Here is a 25,106-nt window from a genome sequence, read left to right on the forward strand (position 1 = left end):
CATCTTGGTTTCAGTCAGTATTTATTGTTGGCTATATTTGCTATTACTGAGGCAAAGTCTCACTTACAGCATATGAGAACATGTTTTGAATATAGAATTGCTAAACCTATTTTTAAAAACATTTGGACATACAATTTTTTTAAGTCTTATGCCATTTTAAAAAGCTTTTATTAGTAAATATTACATTTCAAGGATAATATTTGATTAGTGTTCACTTATACATGATATTAAAACCATCACCATTTTCATAATACTGTCCATTACTGTCATTGGAAATTTACTTCATGGACATTTTAATCTCTCTTGTCCCTTCACAGCTCTATAAGTAAACATTGACTTTTATTCCATTGTAGTAATAACTGAGAATAACTATTTCTTCAGCTTTCATTTCCATTGCATATGTGTTTGGAGATTTATTAATGAAATATTAGTAACTCATCTGTTTTAGCTAAGAAATAATCTTTGAAGTTTGCACTACAAATTCATTCAAAATTATAATTTCTAATTTTTTACTTTAAACCTGGTACAGATATTTATATGTAATTTTCTAACATGGACATATATTTCTTTCATTTACCTTTGTCGATAACATAGTACACAGTTTGAGTTGTAGAGTAGGTGAATGTTTTAGTACAGAGATTCTCAATTTGTGATCCAGTGTGTGAGATTCCGCTCCTTTATATCCTAGCAAATATTTGGTTGTAAATCATTTTTTATATAACTTTTTAAAAAAATTGTAGAGCTACCTCACTGTTGATTGTATTTTTCTAAGGATTTATGGTGAGCCCGGTCTCAGATGTGTATTTGTTGTGTCTGTATCTTTTTTACATGTCTGATCCTGTGTTCAGCCTACTCTGATAGGAGTTTCTGGTGGTTTTCTATAACAAAAGGACAGAAACAACAAAGATGCATGTTGGAATTTCATCTGTTTTTTTCTTTATTAAATAAATGTTCTTTTTTATTGGAGTGATATTTTAATATTATGTAGTGCTTTATACTTTTCACAATGCTGTGGAGAATTCTGCTTTCATTTCCAGTGTTAACATTCATCAGTAGTTTAAAAAGTCCAGTCATTTGGTAGTGGGGTGCTGAACTAGACGTCCCCTAAAATGGAGAAAACGCCCATAGCTATCACTTGGGGAATGAGACAGGCAGAGCAGGTCATTGAGAGCTACCTTGCATATCTGAAAATCTAGGCCAGAGTTTTAATATGTTAAAAGTTGTGCCTGGCCCTGGCTGGTGTAGCTCAATGGACTGAGTGCAGGTCTGCAAACCAGGGGTTCACGGTTCGATTCCCAGTCAGGGCACATGCCTGGGTTGTGGGCCAGTTCCCAGCAGGGAATGCATGGGAGGCAGCCATACATTGATGTTTCTCTCCCTCTCTCCTTTCCTTCCCTCCCTCCTCTAAAGATGAATGAATAAAAATCTAAAAAACACAAAAACAAAAAACCTGTGGCTGCTAAGAACCAGTGAGATGTGTCCGACTCTAACCTGTGATGCGCTGTAGCTGGAGGCGTTTCCTGTGCCTGTGGGAGTGGCTTGGAGATGACTCCTGTGTCATGGGTCCACATTTGCCCAGACTAACAATGGCAATCGAGAAAGGTAGAAAAGAGACTTCCGGCCAAGATGGGGGCGTAGATAGACACACTGTGCCTCCTCGCACAAGCAAAATAAGGACAATAACAATTTAGAGACAAAAAGCAACCAGTACTGACAGGAAATTGAGTCGTATGGAAGTCCCATAACCAAGGAGTTAAAGTAGACATATTCATCCTGGCCTACCAGATGGGTTGCATGCAACAAAGTGGTGGCTGGTGGATCCTGGGCACCCAAGGTGACAGCAGGTGGACCCAGCCAGGCGGCAGATTGTGGAGCGGGGCATGGTGCACAAGGCAGCTGGTGGACAGGGTGGTCCCACATTCCCGCACAGATAAACCAGGCAAAACTGAGGAATGAACAGACCATTCAACCCAGGGTCACAGCTTGGGGAGATAAAGTCTCAAAACAACTATTGAAAACACCTGTGGGGGTTGTGCCGGGAGAAACTACCAGCCTCACCTGAAAGTTCATTGGAGAGACCCACAGGGTCCTAGAATGTACACAAACCCACCCACCTGGAAATCAGCACCAGAAGGGCCCAATTTGCTTGGGGGAAGCAGGGGAAGTGACTGAAATCTGGCAGAGAGCAGAGCAAAAGCCATTGTTCCCTCTGGGATCCCTGCCCCACATACAGCATCACAACCCAGGGACTGGGTTGCCCTGCCCTGGTGAACACCTAAGGCTCCACCCCTAACTATGTAACATGTGTGTCAAGACAAAAAAAAAAGTGGCCCAAATGAAAGAACAGATCAAAGCTCTGGAAAAAATACAACTAAGCGACCAAGAGATAGCCAACCTATCAGATGCACAGTTCAAAATACTGGTGATCAGGATGCTCACAGAGTTAGTTGAATTTGGTTGCAAATTAGATGAAAACATGAAGGCTACACTAAGTGAAATAAAGGAAAATGTACAGGGAACCAAGGGAAACTGGGACTCAAATCAATGGAGTGGACCAGAGGAAGAAAGAAACATCCAATCAGAAAAGAATGAAGAAACAAGAATTCAAAAACATGAGGAGAAGCTTAGGAACCTCCAGGACATCTTTAAATGTTCCAACATCCGAATTATAGGGGTACCAGAAGGAGAAGAGGAAGAGCAGCAAGTTGAAAAGTTATTTGAACAAGTAAAGGAGAACTTCCCCAATCTGGCAAAGGAAATAGACTTCCAGGAAGCTCAGAGAGTCCCAAAGAAGGTGGACCCAAGGAGGAACACACCAAGGCACATCGTAATTATGTTACCCAAGATTAAAATGAAGGAGAGAATCCTAGAAGCCGTAAGAGATAAGGAGGCAGTTACCTGCAAAGGCATTCCCATCAGACTGTCAGCAGATTTCTCAAAAAAGACCTTACAGGCAAGAAGGGGCTGGAAAGAAGTATTCCAAGTCATGAAACACAAGGACCTACATTCAAGACTGCTCTATCCAGTAAAGCTTTCATTTAGAATGGAAGAACAGATAAAGTACTTCTCAGATAAGGTCAAGTTAAAGGAGTTCATCATCATCAGGCCCTTATTATGTTGAAATGTTAAAGGGACTAATCTAAGAAAAAAGATAAAATATATACAGTAAATGACAGCAAACTCACAGTTATCAACAACCACACCTAAAACAAAGACAAAAGCAAACTAAGCAAACAACTAGAACAGGAACAGAACCACAGAAATGGAGATCACATGAAGGGTTATCAACAGGAGAGTGGGGATGGGAGGAGGGGGAAAGATACAGAGAATAAGTAGCATAGAAGGTAGGTAGAAAATAGGGGGAGGGTAAGAATAGTATGGGAAATGACAGGTTCACTGTAGGTGATTACCTTTTATAGAAAACAGGAGAGGATGTTGCTGTTTACATCAAAGAAGAGGAATATTTACAAATGTAAAAGGAAAAGTGGTTGACCTAGTTATATTCTATACCTGGTTTAGCACAGATTTTAGGAAGTTACTTTAAAGATATGCAGTAAACATTGCTGCCTTAATTCAGGGTGAGGGAATTTTAGCAGAAGCAAGCCTCAAAGCAGCCTATTTACAATACAGGCCTGATTCCCCATGGGAGAATGTATCCCTGGGTGTGGGTCCTGTGTGCAAACCTTAGTCCCCATCAGTTTTCTGAATCAGGCTGGGCTACATTCTCCACACCACATGGAATGGTCCCCTATAACTGGCAGGTGTAACACAGTGTGAGAGCAGTCAGAAATGGGTTATGGAGGAAGTTCCATGCCAGGATTTAAAACCCAGGTATGGCAGCCATACTGGGGTTTTACCATACGATTGGGGGTGGAGAGGGAGCTCTCTTAACCACATGGCTGGAAAGCAGGAAAGCAGGTTGTAACAGCTAGGTGGAGCTCTCTCTTGGCCACGTGGTTTGAAAAGATGCAGAAGGATTCCCCTGCCCACATGAAGACGCAGTTTTGGATTAAGAACAGGAGCCTAGCTGGGCTACAGACTTACTTCTTTTCCTGTGATATGGTACTGCTAACTGGCCTGGTTTGGCAAAGGGTGAGGGGCAGTACTGTATGTTTGTGGGTGTTTCTTTGTTAATAAAGAAAATGAGGTTTAATGGAGATATTACGCCATTATTCTCAACTCGTACAACTTCTGAATAAATAGTTCCTTCTTTAATTGATATAATCCATCTGTAAATTACACAGTCCTTTTACTTTGTTTATTCTTAAGTCATTCAGAAATGGCCAACTTTAGAACAAATTATTTTCTTCAACATGTATTTTCATATTTTATATCTTTTATTGTTATACCATACGTAATGCAGTAGCTCCAAGCCAGGCAACTATACTGCACTTGTGTTTGTGATATTGTAAAAAAATACCACCTGGAGGACCAGCAGGAGTGAACATGCTGTGGACGTGCCATTTATTACTGACATTATAGGGGAGCACACCAATGGCTGGGAGCTGAGCAGTGCACCCTGCCACCAGCCTTGGTGCCACTTACAGGTTTTGGGAGGAAGCAGTGGTAGTGGGGATGGAACAACAGTAGTACATGAGAATACTACAGGGTTTTGATAAACACAGGGGCCTTGAGAAGGCTGGGAGATACAAACTGTATTCCTTGCTCCTTATGGCTGCTGGCCAGGCAGCCACATGTTCTCTGAGTTGGAGGGGCCATACCTTGAGCTACCACACACACCACCCCAACGTTGCTTTAACACCTCACGATCTTTGCATTAGTTTGTTTGGACAGGAAGTCCCTGGTGGTGAAAGCATTGGGACATTGAATTTATATACTACAAATACAGTACAAGCTATAAATCACCAATCTCTAAGGAAAAGAAAGTTCTGTTATGTTTGAAAAACAAAAGATTAAGCACCAGCAATGTTTTTCAACAAAAAGTTATAAGAGCTATAATTATCTTTAGTTTATTAAGTCCCGTAATCAACTTCTGTCTATCCTGATCATCCACAAGCACTTCTAGAAATCCAACCATTTCACAGAACTCCAGCAACCTTCACTCAGTTCAAAGGTATGATTCCAAAATCTGTTCTCCGAAATATTCTCAGAAATTCTCAGCAATCCAATAGATTCCAAAATCTATTCTCAGAAATTATCAGCAATCCAGAACAAGTCAGAGTCCTCTGTATGAACACCTCCAAGATACAATATTTTGTTGCAAATGCATCAGAATAAAATAATGATTGTTTATAAATGACAACATTTGAAATGATGTGGTTACAGATTGGATTATAATGCAGTTGAGCCCTGGCTGGTGTAGCTCAGTGGATTGAGCGTGGGCCTGCAAACCAGATGATCGCGGTTCGATTCCCGGTCAGGGCACATGCCTGGCTTGCAGGCCAGTTCCCAGAAGGGGACTCGTGAGAGGCAACCATACATTGTTATTTCTCTCCTTCCCTTCCCCTCTAAAGATAAATAAATAAAATCTTTAAAAAAATAATGCAATTGAAAAGGAAATTGCTGTCTCTTAATGAGCTTTAATTCGCCCCTCAGGGCTGTAATGATATTTGAAGATAACAACTACAACTACAAATGAAAATACATCAGAACTTACATACTCTCTAGAACATTTACCTTAATAATAAAGATGTGTATATACAAATAGAACATAGTTACTATTTCTTTATTTGACCAAGCTTCCCACATATTTTAGCATATTAAATAGACCTAATTCAAAAACTTCTTTTTCTGTACGAGGGAGAAGAAATCCTTGAGGTATTCCAGGGTCCCATTGGAATAACCCAAAGTTATTTCTCAGTTAAAAAAATCTCTTAAATTTTGAACTCTGGGAAGGGTGTCAAACAATTTTAATGAAGAGTATAGCAAAATTTTTGTAAAACAACACATTTTCATGATAATAACTTCAAAAGACATTAATTAAACTTAAAACCGGTGTTCACATCAAATAATTTGTCCGGGCCACAGGATCTTGCTTAATTCATACAAGTGTTTCCTTTTCTTAGGCCAATAAAATATTACACCCTAGTCATGCCATCCAGAGGCAGAAAATGTACCACATGATAAAAATACACAGATAAACACATATCACATAAAGACCCTACACATGAAGACTGAACACATAAAGGCTATACACATAGTTTGAATTTTTGTATTTTTGTAGAGAAAGCACAAGATTTTCTCCTTTGCTTGTCTTTTTGCTTTTTTCCTTTGCACAATCCTTCAACTTATATGGACCCTCTACAACTTACATAGACCCTCTGCAATTTTCCTTGTCCCTTTTAGTTTGTCCTCTTAATGCATTCAGAAATTAGAACACATTACTTTTAACTCTATTTTTGTCCAAATATATTGCTGTAATTTATACCTTTATTACCCAAACCATACATTTTTCTCCAACTTAATTACAATTTTTAATTTTTAGTTGCAATTAAAAGCAAGTAATCTGCCCTGGCTGGTGTGGCTCTTGGTTGAGCACTGGCCTGAAAACCAAAATCTTGCCAAACTGTTTTCCTGTTCGGGGCACAACCTGAGTTGCAGGGCAGGTCCCTGATGGAGTTGGGCGAGAGGCAACCAATGGATGTTTTTCACCCTTTCTTTCTTCCTCCCTTTCTCTCTAAAAATGAATAAAATCTTTAAAAAGGTAAAAAAGAGATACTTCTAAAAAACCAAGAAAAATCAAGTAATTAGCATTCATTCTTCAGATTGACAAATTTATAAATACATTTCATAATCCTCAGAAATACTCCCCCATTGGCAATACACTTATAGATTTAATATTTGTAATTATTGCATTTTTTTAAGTATGTTCAAAAGTGAGCTGTTCATTAGTCAGTGCCCTTGACGACTTTTACAGAGTCTGAAGAAGAGGCAGTGGTGGAATCAACTCTGGGCATCTTCTTAGGAGCATAGGTCCTGGGCTTTTAGAAGGAGAGTTCAGAGTGTTTAAAAGATTCATTTTCTTTTTTCATTTACTGTCTAAGAGGGGAGTGAAAACTTTTCCACTTTAAACCATCAATTTAAAGCCTTTCTGAGTAGAATCCTTATGCTGTAACATAAAAAAAAAGCTTGCACATTAAAGATCTTACTTCATTTACTAGATCTTTAGCCAAAACATTCTAGTTGGTCTGTAATGTGACTAACCGCTCTTTTTCAAAACAGAAAAGAAAAACAAAATCTAAAGCAAAGGCAAAATTTCAAGAAGGAACTAGGGCTACCATTAGAATCTTATCTTCTCATTTTTCCCCTCTAACTTAAGCTTACCATCTAAGTGTCATTCTTTCACTTTCACGGCTTCTTCCTTCCCTCTCCTCATCCAGCTCCTCTGCCACCTTTAAAAGTTCTACAAGTCTGGCAGGAGCACTACAAGTGTCTCTCCAATATTGGTGTAACATGCTGGAATTCTCCACTCCCTTGTGACTTCTCCTAGATACCTTCTCCATTCTGAGGATTTTCCCTGCTTTTCACGAGTTTTCCCCCGCCATACTCAGGATTTCCCCCAGGACTTTCCCACACAGCATCTTGTCACCTGCACTCAACTCCACAGGGCTGTTTTCCTAAAGAGCCTGCTGAATACACCAATGTATCATAGGAGCTCCAAACTGGGTTTCAACACTGTACTTTGTGTTCGTGATATTCCCCCCAAATTGACCCAGAGCTTCAGCAGATGTGCACATGCTGTGGACATGCTGTTTATTACTCACATTACAGGGGAGTACACTAATGCGGGCAGATTGGTGTAAGAGTGACCATGCCCCACCTCTAGCCTTGGTGCTACTTTTAGGGTTAGGGAGAGAGTGGTGGCAGTGGGGAGGGAGCTATAGCAGCCTGTGATAAACATAGGGCCTTTGAGAAGGCCTGGACTCCAGATATAGACTGTTTTCCTCAAATCTTATGGCTGTTGGCCATATGTAGTCTCTGGTTTGGGAGGAGAGGTAAAAACCATTTGCTCCCAAGTGCTCATGGTTGGGGGACATTACGTCTTGTGATTCATATCTGCTGTATGTTGCTCAAAGTGCTCTTGTTTAAGAAATGGTTTTTCGGTCTGTTTTCCCATTCCACTGGCTTTTCCTAAGTTGCTTATTGTTCTTTCACAAAATGACCCCTTCAACTGGTCTGGGCTTTAGTTTTCTCCTACATAAAATGGGTATAAGGTATGTTTTATTTCTCAGGTGTTAGAGAAGGTCAAATGGTAAGGTACCCAATTTGCAGTGTGGCAGCTTTGACTGCAGCTTGCCTGGATTCAGGCAACTCACATATTTGCCTAAAGAATTATTCCAAGGCCAAGCACCCTCACTCCTCCAATACTCAAGAGCATCTTTGTTTCGAGATGTGTTTGAGAATGTAATCAAGCCTAAAGAACCTGCTGACCCATGTGCATGTTGGCAGGTGCTGTGGGCAGTGAGGCCTCAGTGTGGGGTATCAAACTGGGACTCCCCAGTTGACTTGCTAGAGCAGCCATCTCCAACTTTTTGGTACCAGAGACCAGTTTTCATGGAAGACAATTTTTCCATGATCCAGGGTGAGGTAGATAGTTTTGGGAAGATTCAAGCACATTACATTCAAGCTCACTTCCTGCTTTGGGGCCTGGTTCCAAAACGTCTGGGACCACTACCAATAGTGGCCTGGTGGTAGGAGACCCCTGGGCTAAGCTCCCTGAATCTTGGTTGAATGTGACATGTAGGTGATGAAGGCGCTTATGTTGGCCATTGAAGTTCAATGAAATTAACAAACTGACTACTACTTGTCAATGCCATGATTCCAGGGTTAGCACTTTGAGCATTTTCCCTTGTCATTCTCACAACAACCTGGGAAGTAGGAACATCTAGGATAAGCGTGATAAACTAGGTTCTCAAAGTTAACTCACAAGTGTCAGCATAAAGAGGCTGGATTTAAAACAAAAATTCTGGCTGTAGAGCAGAAACAACCTCTACCACTGTTGTGAAGTTCTCATTGGAGCAGGTACAGAGTGAGAACCAGGGACCCTCTGCCACTCAGTCTTCCAGGAAAACATCCTTTTATTGATTTATTCTGAAAAGATTTTGTTTATTTTTATAGATAAGGGAAGAAAGGAAGAAAAAAGGAGAGAGAAACCCAATGTGAGAAACATCTGTTGGCTGCCCCTCGAATGCACCTCAAGTGAGGGATGAAAGACCCAGACTAGTATGTGTCCTTACCAGGACTGGAATCTGCAACACTACACTTCACACGATGATGCATAAGCAACTGAGCCACACTGATCAGGGAACAATTGAACCTCCTTTTAGACTGAACTACAATTTGTTTGCCTTTCCTTTTATCCCAGCATGGAGTTCAACCCTCGGAAGACCTTGGTTTTGGGGACTGGGACTGTGCACCTTCACCCCATTTTTGTCAGGCTGTGATCCCATTTACTCAGGTAAGTTTGATGTCTTGTTTTGACTTTTCAAGTGTCATTCATATGTGGCACTGACATTCATTTTCCAGCAGTGGGGACAACTGGATGTGAATGCTGGAACCTAAAATTCAGAAGTCATGCTGGAGACTTAAAGGATCCTGTTCTCTTTATCACGTAGTCACCATTTCCCATGTAATGGACCCATTACCCAGTTGATTCTGTTTTCTATATCCCCATTGGTTGTATGAGACAAAGAAACTCACCATTTCTTCTCTGCAAGGTCTTCTCTGGACATTGTTCTGGACCCACATCAGCCTTTGACATCTCCTGTTTCTGCACCTTGAACTTTTGGGTTGGGACACAGTCCTTCTTAACACAAACCTTCAATGCAGTGCTCAGCATCCTGGGCCACAACTGAGAACCTTACTCCAGATCCAATTAGTGGAGAGATACAGGCATACTTTTAGGATACAAACTGTATTAGGAAAATTAAATGTAGGTCACCTGAACAAGAATAATAACTATGGTCACAGTGAAGGTCCTCTAAGCACAGACTAGGTATTAGGAAAGTTATAGGCACTATTCAAACTCCACCCCTTGATATCTAACACCAATATTATTCTTTAGCTTTCAGATTTTTTACATGTCTGAATATCTCCCTATTTGTATTTTACAGACTTTTTTGGGGGGCGTGTTTGAACAGTATGTCACTTTCACTAAAAGACAGCAGGTAGATTTAATACCTCTCTATTAAAACATGTTATGAAAATATTCCTACAGATTCTTCTTCTTAACTCATGCTCTGAAATGCTGAAAAATGCATATCCAGCAATTACTATAAAAACACTATGACTTCCTGAAATACTGAATAAAACTCAGAGTCTTCATTATCTTCATGGGTAGCAAAACAATTAAATGAACATCGAAAGGTCCAGTGTGTCTGTACAGTGATGAGAATAAGAATCCTCCAGAGAAGTGTGGAGGAAATATGGAGGGTGGACAGTAGGCAGCCCCAATGCAAGTGGATGTGGTTGCACCACGTCTTCATTCTACAGAATATATCCCACCTAACTATTTATTAATATTTGTGTTCCAGCCCCAGAGAATATTTGTTTTCTTCCATAAAACTTCTTAATATATTTGTAGATATGATTTATTTTTCTAAGAATAGAACATATTTCTTTTTAAAAAGATTTTATTTATTTATGTTTAGAGAGAGGGGGAGGGAGGTAGAAAGAAGGGAAAGAAAAATCAATATGTGAGTGAAACATCGATTGGCTGCCTCTTGCATACCCCCAACTGGGGACTGGGCCCCCAAACCAGGTGTGTACCCTGACTGGGAATTGAACCAGTGTACTTTCAGTTTGCAGGCAGCCACTCAACTCACTGAGTTGGGTGGATATTCAGCCAGGGCAGAATATCCACCCTTGAGTAAAGTTGTATAGCAAATTTACCTTTGGTACCAAATGGCTAAATGTTGTCATGTGTGAAGTAGTTGAAAGTGGGCATCTGACCCAGAGAAAATTTTTTGGATTCAAAGGTCTCTCTTTGACAGGAAATTATGAGTGTTTCCCCTGTATTTGCATATGACATTTCCTACTGAATTTTCTGAGAAATGGTCGGTTCTGAATATCTATAAGAGTATGACATGGACCTGGGAATAATGGCTATGTACCAAATTTACATTCAGTGCCAGGTGGCATCTGTGTAGGTCGGGAAAGTGGGCATCTCAACCTGAGAGAAAAGTTTTTAAATTCAGAATTTTACCCCCTTGCCAATAAATGATGATTATTGTACCTACTGATGCAGTGACAGTGTCTGCATGGGACTGAAGATTATTTCTGACATAAAAATTAGAATGAGCAAATAGCAGAAAGGTATGACTGTTGATTAGTTGAGTTATAAAATGAGCATTTAAAAATTATTCATTTCTAGAGAGAGGGGAAAGGAGGGAGAAAGCAAGGAAGAGAAACATATAGATATGTGAGAGAAACATTGATTGGTTGCTTCTCACATGCTCCCAACCAGAGATCCTACCTGCAACCCAGGCATGTGCCCTAAGAATTGACCCATGTAGTTTCTGGTATACAGGCCAGCGCTCAACCCACTAAGCCACACCAGCCAAAGCCACAATAAGCATTTTTAATTTTTCACTTTTCAGTAGTCTTTATTTTTCCTTTTCTGAAAGCTTTTGATCACATTATGTGAAATCTCTAAATAATTTTTCTTTTTTAATATTAAAAAAATTTATTCATTTTTGTATTACCATTTAACATCCTTATACCCCTAAAACGAGCATTTTTTAAATAGCTAGAAGACAAAAGGCTCTGAAACCTGACAACAGGTAGGTCTCAATATGTGCTAATAAATGGACAGTGAGTTCTAAGAGGTGAGATAATTTATTTGAACTATGGCTGTGCTTCAGACTTGGCTACCATGAAATTCTTGTTTCTACAAAGTGTGAGTTCTTTTTATTCATTAGAATTTGAGGGAGAAAATGAGATGAGAAAGATACATTAAAGTCTGAGGAGATAAACTTGGAATCGTGGAAAAGTAGGCATGGCATTATGTTTCATTGCTTTAATAATCATTTGCTAATTATCTCAGTGCTTCAGAGGTATGTATTACACAGCAGTGATTAAAGAAATGTGATCACAACCAGGGTTGATCAAAGGCTTTATTGAAGGAGCAAGCAACAATTCAAAAAGAAAATATTCCATGTTATAATACATTGCCAGCTGATAGGTTATGAGGAAACATAAACTGACCGGCACCCAGGAATAATAAGCCTGTGAATCCTGAGGACTTTAGGAACACACATTTAACAGAGGGAAAAGAGATTTGATTTAGTGGGAGAGATGTTTCATGGGCAAGAAAACGCTGTAAGGTCTTCCCACGCCAGTAGTTTCCCAATAGTGTCAGACCATTCCTACATGCCAGTTTCAAGATGCTAGAGATTATGTTCATTTAAAAGTGATTTCCAAAATTTTTTCCCAACTCTTTTATGCCATTACTTAGTTTAAGGTTTTTTTTTCAAATTTTGATTTCTATTTCAGTGTCACATTTGCTTTGAGCTTAAAATAGGAAAAGCCTTTTACCTAATCATAATTAAATTTATTATTTATTGCACATATGATGCTAATAACTACTTATAGTAGTCATGTGATTTTTAAAAGTTACTGAGCTATACATAAATAAATGTTCATTATAAAGACATACTTCATTTACCCTAAACTTGATTTATAAATATGTTTGTAATCTGAACACATTGAGAATGCTTGAAATAGCATTTCACCTGATGTCTTAAATATGTCTATAAAGGACAAATTCTCTTTCACTATGATAAATACGATAGGATTTACACATTACCAATAACAAATAACAACCATTAAATTCAGAATTCAATTCTTCCACTTTAAAAAATTTTACCTTAATTGATATTCAAATTATAACTGAACAATAAAATTCCATTTAATGCTTATGTTGTGAATCTTAGTTTTTTTTTCCTTCAAAGGCTCATCCTACATACAGCCTTGTATTTGTCACATACATATATGATGGTGTAAGTAGGTCTTTTGTGTGAGAAAATTTTCCGGATTCTATAATCCAGACATACCTCTTTTATTATGACTCACTATACTTGACTTACAGATAATGTGTTTTTATTAACATGGACTCAAGCTCCTTCACCAGGAAAGGATGACAACTTTCATTGGCCATTTTCAAGATGTGACTTTTCTGACCATCTGTCATTTCCCAGCACCCCAAGAGGTGGCTCTTGGTCTTTTCTGCGGAAGAGATGTGGGAAAACCTCTGATCACAGCTTTGGAGTCTCAGACTCATATTACCCATAACACCCTGAGAGGAATGCAGCCACGCCTACCCAATGAAAGGTCAGAAAAGACATTTCCGTTGGGACACCCCGATAGGGGCGGGACTTCCGGAGCCTTTCTGCAGCGGGCATTTTGCTTCAGCCGTAATCCACTCAAGATTGTGCTTGAAAGCTGAGGGGTCAAAGAGGAACAATGGTGTCCCGTCTGCCGCCTGCCGCCACGGCCCCCACTGGTGCCACAGCTGCCACAGTCACCGGGCCCACGAGTTTCGTCCCACTGCACTTGAGTGTGCCACCCTCGTCAGCCCTCACCCCTGGGGCCTGCGTGGCCCGTCTCACTGTGCGCAAATGTGCGACCTCGGTCAGTCTGCCCTGCACCCCAACTGGTTCCAGGCTGCCTGCCTGCCTAGGTCAGGGGATCTGTCCTGCCTGACCCTGCTCGCTGCTGGCTCCACCCCTCTTACCGTCCCTGTTGAACAGTTAGATGTAGTCGGACTTCCGTATAATTCAATTTTCTGTCCTTTGGTTGTGTCTTTGTTCTCCAAACCTTACTTGTATTCAAACTTGGTTGTGGGAGAAGGCACAGTGTTTTCACTTATGCCTCCATCTTGGCGGAAGTCTGAAAATGGTTTTAGAATCATCCCTGGCTTTGGGAGATGGCCATATGTGATGAGGATGTTCTTTTTTTTATGAGGTCAACATATGCTTCGCTAGCTTTTCCTATTGCTCAGATTGCTGTTGTGGAGCCGAGGATGTGGAAGCACTGATTGAACAGAATGTTCCTGTTAGAGTTTCAGAGGCAAAAAATCTCATGGTAGCTTTGCCTTCCCAGAAGAGTGACCCCTGTGAGAGTTGTGGACGTATCTTGAGACATATTTTCTACTTGATTGAGCATCAGGAAACACAGCACAGCCAGAAACTGTTGAGGTATGGGGCACGTGCAAAACAATTTTATTTCTGTACAAAGTGTCACCAGGAACAGGTGCACCATGAGAGAGAGAAACCTTTCATGAGTGATGTGGACAGGATGTCATTGGCTAAGGGTTGCAATTGTAATGTGTCCCAGGAGCTTTTTACCTGTAGGGAGGTTGAATTGGACATCCTTACCAAGTCAGAACAACTCCATCAAGAGGTTACTAACAACAGGGAAAGGCCGGATGAAATCTCAATGTCCCAAGTGATTATTGAACAAAAAAGTTATGAAACCCTGAATGAATGTGAAAAAGCTGTTGGATGCAACTACACATATGTTCAGAAAAAGGGCATTTCTACTGGAAGACAGTGTTTTGTGTGCCACGATTGTGGAAAATATTTTACCGGAATTCCTAGTTTTTGTTATCAGAGAATTAAGGCGGGACAAATGCTGTATCAGGGCAATGAATGTGGAAAATCTTTTACTAGTCAATTACCTGTACATTCTATTTATGTACATCAGAGAGTTCCTACTGGAGAAGGGGTGTATCAGTGCAGTGCATGTGGGAAATCTTTCATCTGAAACAGTGAACTTCATTCTCATCAGAGAGTTCATACTGGAGAAAGGCCTTATGAATGCAGTGAATGTGGGAAATCTTTCACCAGGAACAATTCCCTTCAAATATATCAGAGACTTCACACAGGAGAAAGGCCTTATGAGTGCAATGAATGTGGGAAATCTTTCATCCAAAACCAACATCATCATCACCAGAGAGTTCACTGGAGAGAAGACTCATGAGTGCAGTAAATGTGGGAAATCTTTTAGCCGTAGCACTGGCCTCCGTTATCATGAGAGAGTTCACACAGGAGAAAGGCCTTATAAATGCAGGGAATGTGAGAAATCTTTTACCTGTAGCACTGGCCTTTGTTATCATCAGAGAGTTCACACAGTACAAAAAGCCTTATAATACAGTTAATGTGGGGCATCTTTTAGGTAAAATTCTAATCTTCCTCCACACACAAGAGCACATGGGGAGAAGGTCTTAAATATGTATGAAATGTACAGGGATTTTTGTGGGTGTGTTTCTAATGTAGGGAAATTTTAAAAAAGATTTTATTTATTTTTTGAGAGGAGAAACGTAAGGAAACATTAATGTGTGGTGGCTTCTCAAGCACCCCCTACCAAAGACATGACTGGAAACCCAGGCATGTGTCCTGATTGGGAATTGAACCAGTGACCCTTTGGTTTGCAGGTTGGCACTCAGTCTATGATGCCACACCAGCCAGGGTTGTAGGCAAACTCTTTGAAGCCTTGTTTGTGTAACAAATCTCATATGGCCAAACATAAGTAGGGCACTTCCCCATACATTTTTTTATATAGGAAGCATGTGTGTCAATGATGCACTTTCTTCATTTACCCAGGTCCCTTTCCAGATTCATGTCACTGCAATTTTCTGTGCTGAAGACATTTTACCTGCAGCACCTGTAAGGGTTCCCAGAGATGCATGCATCGTCATCATAATGTGCACATAGAAGGGAACCGTTCTCTGATTTGTGGAACAAAATTAGGAGTAGCCTAACTTTTTAGGGCTTTATTCCCTCCACTTTTAGTTGGCGCAGATTTGATTGACTTTTGGCTCAGAGAAAATTGACTGAGTTCTGCTGTCATCTTGCAGAAGGATAACCTTTTTGGGACATGCTTTTGTTATATAACAGTGATAATTTTTGAGTGTCCAAATCACCAATACAAGAACTGCCAAGCTAATCTCCATTGGTTTGAAAAATCATCAGGGCCTTTTTCCTAAGTTGTCGTTAATCTTGGGTGCTCTATTTATTGTGTGAGATAGATTATGCACAGTTTTTGGACCTACAAGCATAAAGACGTGAACAACTTTTATGTTGTATTTCAAGGTATCTCTGTCTTTGTGGGGACAGTTTAATCTCTGCAAAAATTAACAGCACTTTTTCCCAAACTTACATTTCTGCTCAGATCCATCTAGGCAAGACAAAAGGCTCTGGGGGCTGAGAATAGGTAAGTCTCAATGGGCGGTTATAAATGAACAGTGAGTTCTAAGAGGTGAAAGAATTTATGTGAAGTATAGCTGTGCTGGAAACATGGCTCTCATAAAATTTTTGTTTCTACAAGTGTCAGACTTTAAACAAATTTTTTTAATTTTATTTTTTAAAAATTTTTAAAATTTTAAAAATTAAAAAAAAATAAAAAATTCATTTCAGACTCTTTTATTCATTAGAATTTTAGGGAGGAAAGGTGAGGTGAGAAAGATATAAGGTTTGAACAGGAAAATTTAGAATTGTGGAAAAATAGCCATGGTATTATGTTTCATTGATTTACTAATACATTACTAATTACTTCACTGCTTCAGAGGTTTATCTAGGTCTGTGATATACAGCAGTGAATAAAGAAATGTGATCATAACCAGGTGTGTTCAATGGCTTTATTGAAGGAGTAGCCAAGAATTGAAAGATAAGTTTTTGTTTTCGTAAATTGTTGGGTGATAGATGATGTGGAAACACAAACCGAGCAGCAGTCAGGAGTGACAAGCATGTGAATGGATCCTGAGGATTTTAAGATCTCTCAGTAAAGGGAGGGTGGACAAAGGTTTGATTTAGTGGCGAAGATGTTTCATGGACAAGAAATCACTGTACAGTCTTCCCCTGCCAGTAGTTCATCAACAGTGTCAGACCACTCCTTGATCATTGTGCCCATTTCAGGGTGCTGGAGATTATGTTCATTTACAGGAGATTTCTATATTTCTGGTACATATTAAGATTTTCTTTAACTCCTGTACTGCTTTTAATGTTTTTCAAATTTTGGATTTTATTTCAATGTCCTTAAACTGATTTTTTTAAGATTTTATTTTTAGAGAGGGGGAAAAGAAGAGAAAAAGAGGGGGAGAGAAATATCAATGTGTGGTCGCCTCTTATGTGTTCCCCAACTGGGGACTTGGCCTGCAACCCAGGCATGTGCCCTGACTGGGAATCGAACCAGCAACCCTTTGCTTCCCATTTGGGTGCTCAATCCACTCAGCCACACTAGCCAGGGCTTAGACTCTGACTTTTTAAATACAAAATGTTCTTACAGATTATTATTGATTTTTAATATTCATTGCATATTACCATACCCATAATTACTTGTTATTTATAATATATTTCATGTAATTGTTACCTTTCTGAGCTATATATAGGGCAGTTTCATTATGAACACATACTTCATTTACTCTAATTATAATTTATGAATATGTTTGTAATCTTAACACATTGAAATTTTCTGAAACAGCATCTTACCTGATGTTTTAGATGTCTGCAAGACTAATTTTCTTTCCCTGTGATAGTTACCATTTCACATTAACAGAAACAGCAATAACTGTCAGAATTCAGTTGTCCCAATATTAAAAGAAAATTATCTCTAGTTGACGTTCAAATTGTATCTGTACAGTAGACCTGCATTTAAAATTAGGCATCATAGGGACTTCCGCCAAGATGGAGGCATAGGTGGAAACACTGTGCCTTCTCCCACAACCAAGTTTGAATACAACAAAGGTTTGGAGAAACAAAGACACAACCAAAGGACAGAAAATTGAATTATACGGAAGTCCGACTACATGTAACCGTTCAACGGGGACGGTAAGAGGGGTAAGAGGGGCGGAACCAGCAGCGAGCAGGGTCGGGCAGGACCTCCGACCCAGGCGCGCAGGCAGACGGGAACCAGTTGGGGTGCGGGGCAGACCTCGGGTGCATATTCGCGCACAGTGAGACAGACCACGCAGGCCCCAGGGGGCTAGGGCTGACGGGGGTGGCGCACTCGCGTGCAGTGGGACGAAACGAGTGGGCCCGGTGATGGCAGCAACTGCGGCACCGGTGAGGGCCGGGGCGGCAGGCGGCAGACGGGACGCCAGAGTCCCTCTTTGACCCCGCCCCCACATACAGCGTCACAACCCAGCCCAGCGACTTAGTTGCCCTGGCTAGTGAACACTTTAGGGCTCTGATCCTGCTATGGAACAGGCACAAACAACCCGAAAGATGGCACAAGAAGAACTCAAAGTCCCAGAGCCAATAACTCTAAGCGACCAACAGATTGCCAGCCTCTCAGAAGCACAATTCAAGACACTATTTATCAGGATGCTCACAGAACTGGTAGATTATAGTCACGAATTAGAGGAATAAAGTCACAAATTAGAGGAACATATGAAGGCTAAACTAACTGAAATGAAGGGAGATGTCCAGGAAACCAATAGCGATGGAAAAGAAAATGGGACTCAAATCAAGGGAGTGGACCAGAAGGAAGACGAAGCATCCAACCAGAAAATAGTAAAGAAACAAGAATTCAAAAAAATGAGGAGAGGCTTAGGAACCTCCAGGACATCTTTAAACGTTCCAACATCCGGATTATAGGGGTACCAGAAGGGGGAAAGAAACAGCCACGAGTGGAAAACTTATTTGAACAAATAATAAAGGAGAACTTCCCCAGTCTGGCAAAGGAAATAGACTTCCAGGAAATCCAGGAAGCTCAGAGAGTGCCAAAGAAGTTGGACCCAAGAAGGAACACACCAAGGCACATCATAATTACATTAGCCAAGACTAAAATGAAGGAGAGAATCCTAGAAGCAGCAAGGGATAAGGGGACAGTCACCTACAAAGGAGTACCCATCAGACTGTCAGCGGATTTCTCAAAAGAGACCTTACAGGCAAGAAGGGGCTGGAAAGAAGTATTCCAAGTCATGAAATCCAAAGACCTACAGCCAAGATTGCTTTATCCAGCAAAACTTTCATTTAGAATGGAAGGACAGATAAAGTGCTTCTCAGATAAGGTCAAGTTCAAGGAGTTCATCATCACCAAGCCCTTATTATATGAAATGCTAAAGGGACTTATATAAGAAAGAGATGATGAAAAATATGAACAGTGAAAGGACAGCAAACACACAGTTATTAACAACCACACCTAAAACAAAAGCAAACCAAGAGGACAGCTAGATCAGGAGTGGAACCATAGAAATGAAGAACACATGGAGGGTTAGCAACAGGGGGGTGGGAGGAGGAGAAGGGGGGAGAAGGCACAGAAAATAGCATAGATGGTAGGTAGAAAATAGATAGGGGGGAGGGCGAGAATAGCGGGGGAAATATAGAATCTAAAGAAGTTGAGACACGTGGTTATAAACTAAGGGGGGAGAAGGGTGGGGGAGGGCGTGTGCGGGTGGAGGGGAATGAAGGGGGGAATAGAACAACTGTAATGGTATAATCAATAAACTATATTTAAAAAAAAAGAAACTTTAAACTACAAAAAAATAAAAAATTAAATTAAATTAAAAAAAAGAAAAAGTAAAAACTTTAAGTAAAGTTTAAGTAAAAACTTTAAACATTATGATTTTATTAGATACATTATGTAAGTTAATTGTATATAAATTAATTTCTATAAAGTTATAAATTACTTTTATAAAAATTTAAATACATTTAATGTATAAATTAAAATTAATTACATTTATTTAATAAAGAAAAGTTTTTTCAATCACTGTGTTATTGTATTCAATGTACAAACATTTCACCTTTCTGGTTGAATTTATTCCTAAATTTATTGTTTTTGATGTCATTTTAAATTTAACTACCTTCTTCATTTCTTTCTTTTTAATGTTTTATTGATTATGCTATTACAATTGTCCCATTTCCCCCCTTTATTCCTCTCTGCTGTACAAACCCCTCCCACCCACATTCCCATCTCCCCCTTAGTTCATGTCAACCAGTCATACATATAAGTTCTTTGGCTTCTACATTTCCTATACTATTCTTACCTGCCCCCTGTCTATTTTGTACCTACTGTTTATGCTACTTATGCCCTGTATCATTTCTCCCATTCCCCTTCCTCCCCACTGATAACCCTCCATGTGTTCTCCATTTCTGTGATTCTGTCCCTGTTCTAGTTGTTTGCTTAGTTTGTTTTTGCTTTTGTTTTTAGGTTCAGTTGTTCATAGTTGTGAGTTTGTTGTCATTTTACTGTTCATATTTTTTATCTTTTTTTTTAGATAAGTCCCTTTAACATTTCATATAATAAGGGCATAGTGATATGAACTCATTTAACTTCACCTTATCTGGGAAGGACTTTATCTGCCCTTCCATTCTAAATGAAAGCTTTGCTGGATAGAGCAAAATTGAATTTAGGTCCTTGCCTTTCATGACTTTGAATCCTTCTTTCCAGCCCTTTCTTGCCTGTAAGGTCTCTTGAGAAATCAGCTGACAGTCTGATGGGAACTCCTTTATAGCTAAATGTCTCCTTTTTTCTTGCTACTTCTAAGATTCTTTCCTTATTTTTAATCTTGGGTAATGTAATTATGATGTGCCTTGGTGTGTTTGTCCTTAGGTCCAACTTTTTTGGGACTCTCTGAGCTTCCTGGAAACTGGTAATTGGTAGCTTCATCATGGCAATGCACCTGCTCATTTGTTGTGTATCGTGCAGTGTGTTTTGGCAAAATATCAAATCACTCAGGTGACTCAGCCACCCTATAGCTCAGATCTGGTGCCCTGCGACTTCTGGCTTTTCTAAAAGCTAAAATCACCTTTGAAAAGGAAGAGATTTCAGACCATTGATAAGATTTAAGGAAAATACAATGGGGCAGCTGATGGCCATTGGAAGAGCTGTATGAGGTCCCAAGGTGCCTACTTTGAAGGGGACGGAAGTGTCACTCCTATGTACAATGTTTTGTATATCTTGTATCTTCTTCAATAAATGTGTCTGTCTATTTTTCATATTAAATGGCTGGATACCTTCTGGACAGACCTCATTTTCTGAACTGGGAAGTCCTGAGAAAATGGTTTTTTCTTTTGAAGCATTTTGTGGAACTTTTGCAGTGTTTTCTATAGTGGCTTCACCAGTTTACATTCCCCACAGTCTGCTAGGATTGCCATTTTCCATCATCTTGCCTACACTTGTTTCTGTTGTGTTTGAGGACAGTTGCTCTAAAAATTGGAGGTGATATCTCACTGTGGTTTGGATTTGAGTTTTCTCCAAGGGAAGAGCTGGGAATTGTAAAGCTCTCTTCTGTTGTATCTCACTGCAGTGTCCTGGGCAGGGACAAAGTCAAATGTGAGCAAATTGCCTTAACCTTTGCTATAATTTTTTTCAGTGTTTTAGGGGTAGGCATTTGTGTTCAGGGCTGTAGCTTCTTATCTGGATCTTAAAAATTTCCCCAAGGTTTTTTGTTTTTCTGTTGTTGTGAACTTGGTGTGTTCACGGGTCATCAGTGGACCAGAGATTTCTGGGTGCCTCCTTTTTCTTTTCTGAATGGAAAAGTTTATTGAGGTGTTAGTGTTGTGTTCCATCATAATGTATGGGAAGGTATTTACTTATGGTTTTGAATCAGAGGAGTCTTATTAGATGATTATATGCATTTCTAAAAACAGACAAGGAAAAGGTCATTAATGCCCAACACTACACCTCCAGGGTCTGGCTCAGAACATCTTCTTCACTCTAGCTGGGAAACTGCATGGAATGAACTGATTTGAGAAGTCCTACATTGGGCAGTTGTCATCCATGGACGAGGCGTGCAGGGGTGGGAAGAAAACCTGTGGAAAGATTTTCTGGTTTAGTATTTTCAATATTTTGCAAAAAATTTTTTTTCATCCTCACAGGATAAGGATTAGGTAGCTGATAACTTAGCTGTCTTCTTAATATGAATTTTCCTAAAGTAGGTCATAGAATAACACATTTAAGTCTAGGGAGGGTCATGTACCCTAACTTTATAGGGACAGAAGCTCTTGTTCTTGGGACCCTCTTAGAGATCACACTGTGTATCTCTTCATCTGGCTGTTCATCTGTAACCTTTATAATATTCTTTAGTAAATTGGTAAACATAAGCATGTGTTTACCATGCTTATGTTTACCAATGAGTTTCCTTGAGTTCTGTGATATGAGCCTCTCTAGCAAATTAATTGAACTGGAGGCGGGGTTGTGGGAAACTCTATTTGAAGCCAAGGAAGAAGTAGGTAACCTGGAGAGTTACTACATTTAATTGGCATCAGAAGTGGGGTGGAAGCAGCTTGTGGTACTGAAGCCTTAACCTGTGATATCTGACACTTGTGTGTGAATTGATCTAAATTGTAGGACACCCAGGTGGTGCAGAGAATTTCTGGTGTGCGGAATTCTCCCCACCACATGTAATTACACTTTTGCTGACCAGGAGTGTTGTGATGGTGAAAGTGGTGTAAAAGTAAAGGAGAAACCCAGTAGTAAAACTGAACTATAGGTTTTTCCAAAACAGACCTCAAGTGAATTCAACCTAAGATCCAACCCTAAGCTCTCTAGGGTCTTCTCTGCCATATGGACATCAGACATCATGGAAACTGCATACACCCTAGGTGCTCCTGTCTAACAAATCAAGGGCACAGTCAACTTTCTGTTTTGCCCAAACTGATGGATATAATTCATCTTATGCTAGGTTGAATAGATTCTGGCCTCTAAAAACTTCAGTAGCTTTGACTTTGTGAACATCTCTTGTAAAGAGAGGAAGGCACTGTGGTGCTCATAAGATATTTCTGTTTTCTGCTACCCAGCAGAGTCATAGCAACCATTTAGGATTACACTCTATGAGGTCATAGAGTTTTCCAACACGAAAGACAGAATTTGGACTTCCAGAAATGACCCAGAGTCCTGTCCACACCTTCCTTCTGGCCATTTTTGGTGCTTCTGGAGATAGCAAAGGAGAGACTTGGGGAGAAAGCATTGAATTAGAAATAGTCTGGTACCAGAGTTCAGCCTTTGGCAGCTGCCAGTGCAGAGGCTCAAGGTCTGGTGAGCTTGATTCTATATGAATCCTAAGTAAGGGGCCTGTGAGGTCAATAAAGCACAAATGCATGTAAATGTCCATGTTTGGGGGTTACAGAAAGACCTGGGCATTAATTTGGGGCCCTTGGTTAAGGATTAATATGAAGAGATGATCAACTAAAGGTCTCATGGTCAGGGCTTAAGGTCTCTATGTCAACCCTGCTAGGCTTCGTGTTGGAAAACTGTGGGAGGTGTGTAGCAATGAACCCAGCTTGTCATCTAGGTTAGCTATTTATTCTAAATCTAATAAAAATCAAGGAAGAGTGTCAATGGACAAGAGGCTCTGTGGTAAATTTCATGTTTAATTTGAGGTCGCTATTTGGGGAGCACAGATTCTGTTTGGGTTCAAGAACATAGCAATCTGGAAGTTTGGAAGCCCATAGGTGTAGGCTAGTGGGTGTTTTGAACTGTAGGTTTTGGATATTGGAAACATTTCCTTTTAAGTCTTTTAAATCCCAACCTCTTCTCAAGGTTTCTATTAAAAATTGTCTCCTAGAGAAATTGAGATCTTGCTCCTCAGCATGTATGGTCAGTTTGGCTGCAATAAACTCATAAAAAAATTACTTCCTACATCCATTCTCCTCGATGTCCTCACAAATCAGAGTAGTTCACTGTGATAAATGGTGTGTCTACAAGTAATGGTAAAACTTTTGTTCATCTTACAACATAATTTATTCTTGAGTATTTCCTTTCAGGTTTGTTGGACACAAGTAATAACAACCATTTTCCTAAATTTTACTCATTAATGACACCATTTCATTAATTTATTAAAAATACTACCTTTGTAAAAATTGAAATCATGTGTATAAACATTCATTCAAGGATCTTCCAACGTGGCTGTAGTTTTTTGCATTGTCTCTTGCAAATAGAGCTCCTGTTACTCCACCTTATCACTAGCATTTCATCTTTTCTGTCTTTTGATTTCAGCAATTCTAATGGCAGGATAAATGTACTAATCACATCAGAGTACAGAATTTTACTTCCCTAAGCAACAAATGATGCTGACCATCATTTCATATACTTATTTGCCTTCTGCTTGTATTTGCTTAGAGTGTGTTTTCAGGATCTTTGCCTGTTTTTAAAGTTGCTGATTTATGAATTCTTTCTATGTTCTAGATACCAGTCTTCTAGCTGATTAAAAACTTGTTTGATAAATTTGTAGAAATTCTATTTATTTATACATTTCTATGGACCTCTAAATATTCCTGTATCATTTGTTGGGAAGTGTATCCTTTCTCCATTGAATGGCCTTTGTACCTTTGTCAGACAGTTGAGTGTATTTGACTTCTGTGGTTTTTTTTTGTGGGACCTCTATTCCCTTCCATTTATTTTTATGTTTATCCTTTCAGAAATACTACTAATACCAATACTACCTATAAGTCATGAAATATGTTATGAGCCCTGCTTGATGGTTCTTTTTGGTCGGAATTGTTTTTGCTATTTTCAGTGTAGAAATCTGGCAAATATTACTGTTACTAGGAAATCAATATTAAATCATGTTGCTATTTTTAAGTCTTATTTATTTTTTAAATATATTTTATTGATTATGCTATTACAGTTGTCCCATTTCCCCCTTCATTCCCCTCCACCCTGCACACCCTCTCCCACCCACATCCCCCCTTTAGTTCATGTCCATGTGTCTTAAGTTCTTTAGCTTCTACATTTCCCATACTATTTTTGCCCTCCTCCTGTATATTTTCTACTTACCATCTATGCTACTTATTCTCTGTACCTTTTCTCTCTCTCTCCTCCTCCCACCCCCCTGTTGCTATCCCTCCATGTGATCTCCATTTCTGTGGTTCTGTTCCTGTTCTAGTTGTTTGCTTAGTTTGTTTTTGTTTTAGGTGTGGTTGTTAATAGTTGTGAGTTTGCTATCATTTTAGTATACATGTTTTTTTTAATCTTCTTTTTCTTAGATAAGTCCCTTTAACATTTCATATAGTAAGGGCTTGGTGATGATGAACTCCTTGAACTTGACCTTATCTGAGAAGCACTTTATCTGTCCTTCCATTCTAAATGAAAGTTTTGCTGGATAGAGCAATCTTGGATGTAGGTCTTTGGATTTCATGACTTGGAATACTTCTTTCCAGCCCCTTCTTGCCCGTAAGGTCTCTTTTGAGACATCAGCTGACAGC

At 39.6% G+C, this 25,106-nt stretch overlaps 1 protein-coding gene across 1 annotated transcript in view; it reads left to right on the plus strand.

Moving 5' to 3' along the window:
* Nucleotides 1-25,106, plus strand: part of LOC118999841 (zinc finger protein 350-like) — a 182,095-nt gene that overhangs the window by 129,031 nt on the left and 27,958 nt on the right. The gene's annotated exons all lie outside the window — the stretch shown is intronic.

The sequence above is a fragment of the Sturnira hondurensis genome, unplaced genomic scaffold (assembly GCF_014824575.4).
Source record: "Sturnira hondurensis isolate 20B ecotype Veracruz unplaced genomic scaffold, ASM1482457v3 Scaffold0015508, whole genome shotgun sequence".
NCBI lineage: Eukaryota > Metazoa > Chordata > Mammalia > Chiroptera > Phyllostomidae > Sturnira > Sturnira hondurensis.